General features: G+C 43.4%; 1 protein-coding gene across 1 annotated transcript in view; it reads left to right on the forward strand.

The window, feature by feature from the left end:
- The first annotated feature begins 1201 nt into the window (after positions 1-1201).
- LOC129819902 (protein FAM83H-like) overlaps positions 1202-7746 on the forward strand; it is a 25526-nt gene continuing 18981 nt past the window's right edge. The window contains exon 1 of the mRNA XM_055876591.1: positions 1202-1566. The gene's annotated coding sequence lies outside the window, so the exon portion shown is untranslated. The remainder of the gene's footprint in view (positions 1567-7746) is intronic.

A 7746-nucleotide genomic window follows, 5' to 3' on the forward strand; every position in this document is an offset into this window, starting at 1 on the left:
TGTGTGTGCTGCAGGATATCAGGAGAGCAGGGTGGAGCTGATCTGACAGAACAAAAGACAGCCCACGTCAAACACACACACACAAACACACACACACACACACACACACACACAGTAAGAAAACTCAGTGCCCCTTAGTGTAGATATGGGAAACATGAATTAACATTTGGTTGAGTTGTCAACTAACCTGAATTAAACCTGAAATCAACAAAAAATGTCACCATGTCATTGGATTTAGGTAAAAAGTTGGGTGAAAAAAATACGAAATTCCCTTATGTTGATGATTTAAAAAAAAATCCAATCAGTTTTCCACTTTGATTAAACATCATCAGATTGTATTTTTGTTGTTGAAATGACGTGGAAACAACGTTGATTCAACCAGTTTTGCCCAGTGGGATTGTACTGTGCAGGACAAACAGAACAAGTGCAACTCAAAAATGTTTGATGGATTAGAGTGACCTACTGGTAGACATGGACAACTTTGCTATGTTAACACTATGCAGCTGAATCAGCATGAAGGACGGTAAAGTCATGAAGAAACAAGAGCTCTATCTCTCAGACTTCCCTGTCCGCAGTTAGAGCGAGAGAGAGGAGGGGGACATAAAGGAGAGAACGAGGGAGAGCGGAAAGAAGAAAGACAAAAAATAAGGCGAGAAGGAGAGGGGTGCACACTTGGTAGTAGCATACTCAACTGTCTGAAGCACAAACCATGCTACAGCTCACTGGTGAATGGAGAGAGAGAGAGAGAGAGAGAGAGACAGAACAAGAGCGAGCGAGCGAGCCGGGAGGTGGTAATAGCAAAGAGAGTACAGTATTAAGATAGGCAGAAACTGCTTCTCCAATGGAAATTCCCGAAAACGCTTGTAGGCGATGTCATGGCGACGTTGGCTAGCTATGCTCATGCGCAGAAACACGTCATTGTGTGTCGCCTCACGCTGAACTGTGCACGCGCAGGCCGTCAAATCAATATAAAGTTGTTTTTCACGAAAATGAAAACGTGTCAGTGTCACTTTAAGATCATGTTCAACGACAGTGTCTCGAATATAGGTTGTGCCTTTAGATTTCGAGAAAATTAAGAACTAAGGAAGACATTTTCACTTCTCTCATTGACTTCTAAAAACCCAAACCCCTGCCTGGTCTGCTTGGTCTGTTCAGCACGCGTTCCCGGAAGTCTCGCGATGTTGTGGCTCTGGGTTTAGAAACTCTGTGGTAACAGTTTTTGAAATATGCCACTAGTCAACTTCCAATAGTTTTCAACTGTCAGCTTTAACAACATTGAGAATATGAGGAGTTAGTAGGAAGCAAAGAGAGTGAGTTACTCAACTTCTTCCCTGTTTTATCTCCCGGCGGTGTGGAAGAGCGCAGAGGCAGACAGGTCCGGCCTGAGTAGTGTGGAGCTCCTGGGCGTTTTGATCAGATAGGGTGGAGTCCCAACGGGAGAAAGGAATGTAATACACAGACGAGCCGAGGAACACTAGTGGCAGTACCGCGGAAGGGATATACGGCCATACACAGCGGTTCAAGCAAAAAAGACAAGGTAGTCTACAGGTTGATGCCCACTTGAGGGTAAGAGACTGAGTCATTATGTCCATAACAACTCTCTCTGAAACAGGTAAATCTATCCAAGTGATCTCTCCGTGCCTTCTATAAATTAGCCTATTGCAATAATCTCTATGTAACTCAGTGTATGTAGCCTTTACTATAACAAGAGAATGAAATAGCACTTTGAACCTTGAAGCAGTCAAATGTTACCAGTAGTTCTGTAGCTGACAGTATCTATCGCGATCACTGTTGAATTAGGCTTCTCTAGTAATAACGTCTGGTTTCATTGAAAGCTGCCAACCAATAGAAACTCTGCAAGACTTGCTTGGCAGTTTCCAATTAATTTATATAAATTCACATACACACAAAGAAACTTCTGTATTACAGTAGCCCTCTGTTATAGCCTATATCATTTTACATTTAAGTCATTTAGCAGACACTCTTATCCAGAGCGACTTACAAATTGGAAAGTTCATACATATTCATCCTGGTCCCCCGTGGGAATTGAACCCACAACCCTGGCGTTGCAAGCGCCATGCTCTATCAACTGAGCCACACGGGACCATTATGCTGTCAAGGCTGCGCCCTTTGTTTGCATTGTCTTAATAAGGGTCAATGTCTATCCGTGTGTGTTCTCATGCTTACGAGAATTCATTCTATCCCTTTGTGTACTTGTAGTATCTGACCTTGAGTCATTGTACTGTATGTGGTGCTGTTGTCTTTTCAGTCAGACAGTGATGATATCCTGATGATATATGTACTTCTGTCTGTGTCTGCGTCTCAAATTACACTCTAATTCCCTATGAAGTGCACTACTTTTGGACAGAGCCCTATGTGAATTAGGATGGGAATAGGGTGTCATTTCAGATCTGCCCGTGTGAGTGCCAGTGATAATATAGAGAAGGACAGGTACCCCTCCCCCTTCTCTCTCTCTCACCCTGTACTATTCTCACTGACCTATTTAAACGACTAACTGTAGAATCCACCTGAATTGGTATGCAGGATCAATCTGTGTGTTTGTTTAGTGAGGCGTGTTCAGGTGTGTATGTGTGTGTGTGCGTGTGCGTGTGTGTGTGTGTGTGTAATTGTACAGGTTCTGTCTCCTCACGCTGTGTTCACCCAATTCAAATATTTTTTCTACTAATTTGTCTTTTGACCAATCACATCAGATCTGATCTCATAGATCTCATAGCGGATCTGATTGGTCTACCTCTGTTTGCACAGGCAGCCCAATTCATATATTTTCTGCACCAATTGGTCTTTTAACCGATCACATCAGATATTTTCACGTCAGATCTTTTGCAGAGGTGATCTGATTCGTCAAAAGAACAATTAGTGCAGAAAATATCAGAATTGGGCTGCCTGTGTAAACACAGCCTCAGTTACTTATTCACGTGTTGAGACAGGGACAAATGTTCCCTCTGCCTCTCTCTTTAATTCCCTCTCTATCCCTCGCTCCCTATCATGCTCCCTCCCTCTATCTCCATCAATACTCCTCTCTTTTTCTTTCTCCTGCCTTATCTCCCTTGCCCCCTCTATCATTCCCTCTCCCTTCCCCTCTTGCTCTCTCTATTTTCCTCTGTCCCACTCTCTCCCGATGTTCACACAGGAATGCAGAGAATGACTGGTGGGAACGTTGAATGAACAAGCATGGGTTCGGCAACTCTGAGTCAGACAGTGATGATAGATATAACTATATAGCCTGGAGTGGAGGTTTGGTTCTTAAATCCTCCTGAAGTGGTTTATGGCTTCAAACCGATTCTGTTTGCTGCCTTTAAAACAGTCTTGCCCTTTTCTGAGAAACACATAACAAACACACGCGCGCATGCACACGCAGACACACACAGTTCCTGTCATTAATCCTGTGTCACCACTTGAGGTAAAAAGTTGTTGTTGCCACAACAAACCAAACAAATAGATGTTCCGTGTGTGAATGTGTCTTGTTAGACAGGTACATCAGACACTGTCAGCACTGGATGTTGTCATTCATCTGTCTGCAAACCAATCAGTGTGCCCCTTGTTCCCTTGCAGTCAGTAAAACAGCATGTGATTGGCTTAACCCAATCTCAACCCAATGAGCACACACGTACGCACAAACACACACACACGCACAGCTTGTGGAAGATATCTCAGGTGTACAGTGCTTGTTGTGTAATTTCGACCTGCCTTCAGGTCAGGGTGAGTAACCCCACCTGTACAGTTACGCTCTCACTCTGACCTAACAACTTACCTCAGAGGATAGGTTAGTGCAGGTCTTAACCAAATATAACAAAGACATCCTGTGATTTGAGAGTAGGACTATTTAATGCCTTGCGGTAATGTTATCCTTGGAGCACAGACTCATGCAGGCTAGGCCTGTGGGTAGTGTTAGCCAACAGACAGTCACTGTGCAGGATGTAGCATGTTAGCCGTAGGCTAGCAGTCTTGACTAGCAGGCTGCAGGTGAGTCACAGTGCTGCTGCTGAGTAAACTACAGCCAGTCTTTGATCCAGTGGGCAGGGCTATAACGTAACTGGTTACTATGGTTACCTATAGCTCTAGATGTGTGTGGAAGTTTACAAAACACATGCACACTCATCAGACAGCTAATCACCACACTATAGGCTACAAAACAACCCATCCACTCACCCACCCACCCGGATGCACACCCACATTTTAATAGACGCTCTTATCCAGAGCGACTTACACCCACCCACTCGCATCTTCTTTGGGGGACAAAGGTTTTTTGTTACATTAACATTTTACACACATTTTACATACAGTACCAGTCAAAAGTTTGGACACACCTACTCATTCAAGGGTTTTTCTTTATTTTTTACTATTTTCTACATTGTAGAATAATAGTGAAGACATCTAAACTATGAAATAACACATATGGAATCATGTAGTAACCAAAAAAGTGTTCAACAAATCCAAATATATTTTAGATGTTAGATTATTCAAATAGCCTCCCGTTGCCTTGATGACAGCTTTGCACACTCTTGGCATTCTCTCAACCAGCTTCATGAGGAATGCTTTTCCAATAGTCTTGAAGGAGTTCCCACATATGTTGAGCACTTGTTGGCTGCTTTTCCTTCACTCTGGGTCCGACTCGTCTTAAAACATCTCAATTTGGTTGAGGACAAGTGATTGTGGAGGCCAGGTCATCTGATGCAGCACTCCATCACTCTCCTTCTTGGTCAAATAGCCCTTACACAGCCTGGAGGTGTGTTTTGGGTCATTGTCCTATTGAAAAACAAATGATAGTCCCACTAAGTGCAAACCAGATGGGATGGCGTATCGCTGCAGAATGCTGTGGTAGCGATGCTGGTTAAGTGGGCCTTGAATTCTAAATAAATCACAGACAGTGTCACCAGATTTGGACTCATCAGACAAAAATACATATTTCCACCGGTCTAATGTCAATTTCTCGTGTTTCTTGGCACAAGCAAGTCTCTTCTTATTATTGGTGTCCATTAGTAGTGGTTTCTTTGCAGGTCAGGGCGTTGTGATGGCCACTCCAATACCTTGACTTTGTTGTCCTTAAGCCATTTTGCCACAACTTTGGAAGTATGCTTGGGGTCATTGTCCATTTGGAAGACCCATTTGCGACCAAGCTTTAACTTCCTGACTGATGTCTTGAGATGTTGCTTCAATATATCCACATAATTTTCCTTTCCTCATGATGCCATCTATTTTGTGAAGTGCACCAGTCCCTCCTGCAGCAAAGCACCCCCACAACATGATGCTGCCACCCCCGTGCCACCCCCGTTGCTGACAGGTGTATATAATCGATCAAACTGCCATGCAATCTCCATAGACAAACATTGGCAGTAGAATGGCCTTACTGAAGTGTTCAGTGACTTTCAACGTAACACCGTCATAGGATGCCACCTTTCCAACAAGTCAGTTTTGACTAGCTTGAGCTGCCCCGGTCAAATGTAAGTGATGTTATTGTGAAATGGAAAAGTCTAGGAGCAACAACGGCTCAGCCACAAAGTGGTATGCTGCACAAGCTTTTAGAACGGGACCAGCGAGTGCTGAAGAACGTAGCGTGTAAAAATCGTCTGTCCTGGGTTGTAACACTCACTACCTAGTTCCAAACTGGCTCTGGAAGGAATGTCAGCACAAGAACTGTTCATCAGGAGCGTCATGAAATGTGTTTCCATGGCCAAGCAGCTGCACACAAGCCTAAGATCACCATGCGCAATGCCAAGTGTCGGCTGAAGTGGTGTAAGGCTTGCCACCATTGGAATCTGGAGCAGTGGAAAGGCATTATGTGGAGTGATGAATCACGCTTCACCATCTGGCAGTCCGAAGGACAAATCTGGGTTTGGCAGATGCCAGGAAAATGCTGTTTGCCAACTGTAAAGTTTGGTGGAGGGGGAATAATGGTCTGGGGCTGTTTTTTATGGTTCGGGCTAGGCACCTTAGTTCCAGTGAAGGGAAATCTTAACCCTACAGCATACAATGCCATTCTAGATGATTCTGTGCTTCCAACTTTGTGGCAACAGTTTGGGTAAGGCCCTTTCCTATTTCAACATGACAATGCCCTCGTGCACAAAGCGAGGTCCATAAAGAAATGTTTTTTGAAGAACTTGACTGGCCTGCACAGAGCTGACCTCAACCCCATCAAACACTTTTGGGATGAATTTGAACATCGACTGCGAGCCAGGCCTAATCATCCAACATCAGTGCCTGACCTCACTAATGCTCTTGTGGCTGAATGGAAGCAAGTCCCTACAGGAATGTTCCAACATCTAGTGGAAATTCTTCCCAGAAGTGTAGAGTTGTTACAGCAACAAAGGGGGGACCAACTTCATATTAATGCCCTTGATTTTGGAATGAGATGTGCGACGAGCAGGTGTCCACATACTTTTGGTCATGTAGTGTATATACAGTATATACACACACAACCTTTTGGATAGTTAGTACTTGGACATCTATATATTGTTTTCAGTAATAACTATTACCGATAATAAGCATTTTAAACCCAGCCCTCTGCTTCCCTCAGCCCATCCCACCTATCTCTGTAGACCACTCCCTTTTGATTTCCACGCACCATATATTTTTCAACTGTGCTGTCTCACATGAACTTTGAACTTCTCTAGTTGCATAGTATCCACAGATTGTACGTTAAAGATAAATATTTTTCCTAAGAGTATTATTATAATGTTGATTGACTATGGCTTTCCAAATCAGCCAACACTGGTATTGGTAGGGTTAACACACATTCATCATACCCACATATTTTACACTCTTATCCAGAGCAACTTACACTAGTGAGTTCACACATTTTTTGTATTGGTTCCCCGTGGGAATCTAACCCACAACCCTGGCGTTGCAAGCGCCATGTTCTACCAATTGAGCAACAGGCTGCAGGTTTTCATGGTGATGTGAGCAAACAGGTAAAAACACTTCCTGTCTAGTTGACATGTTCAGAATCATGTTCAGAGCATGCCCAGTAAATGCCGCCCTATATAGTGTGCAGTGTAAGGAATATGGTGTAAATTCAGATTTTCCCAGTCTTCATATAGCATGTAGTGTGCCAGCATGTGGAACACTCGTAGCAGTGTTTTCAGTTGGTTGATGTGAACAAATAAAGTTATTCTGACATGCAATTGCACTGTAATATGTAACAGCACATGTATTTACCCCGGACAGGCACTGTAATATGTAACAGCACATGTATTTACCCCAGACAGGCACTGTAATATGTAACAGCACATGTATTTACCCCAGACAGGCACTGTAATATGTAACAGCACATGTATTTACCCCAGACAGGCACTGTAATATGTAACAGCACATGTATTTACCCCAGACAGGCACTGTAATATGTAACAGCACATGTATTTACCCCAGACAGGCACTGTAATATGTAACAGCACATGCATTTACCCCAGACAGGCACTGTAATATGTAACAGCACATGTATTTACCCCAGACAGGCACTGTAATATGTAACAGCACATGTATTTACCACCGGACGTGCACTGTAATATGTAACAGCACATGTATTTACCACCGGACGTGCACTGTAATATGTAACAGCACATGTATTTACCCCAGACAGGCACTGTAATATGTAACAGCACATGTATTTACCACCGGACGTGCACTGTAATATGTAACAGCACATGTATTTACCCCAGACAGGCACTGTAATATGTAACAGCACATGTATTTACCACCGGACGTGCACTGTAATATGTAACAGCACAT

Source organism: Salvelinus fontinalis, chromosome 22, assembly GCF_029448725.1.
Source record: "Salvelinus fontinalis isolate EN_2023a chromosome 22, ASM2944872v1, whole genome shotgun sequence".
Classification (NCBI taxonomy): Eukaryota; Metazoa; Chordata; class Actinopteri; order Salmoniformes; family Salmonidae; genus Salvelinus; species Salvelinus fontinalis.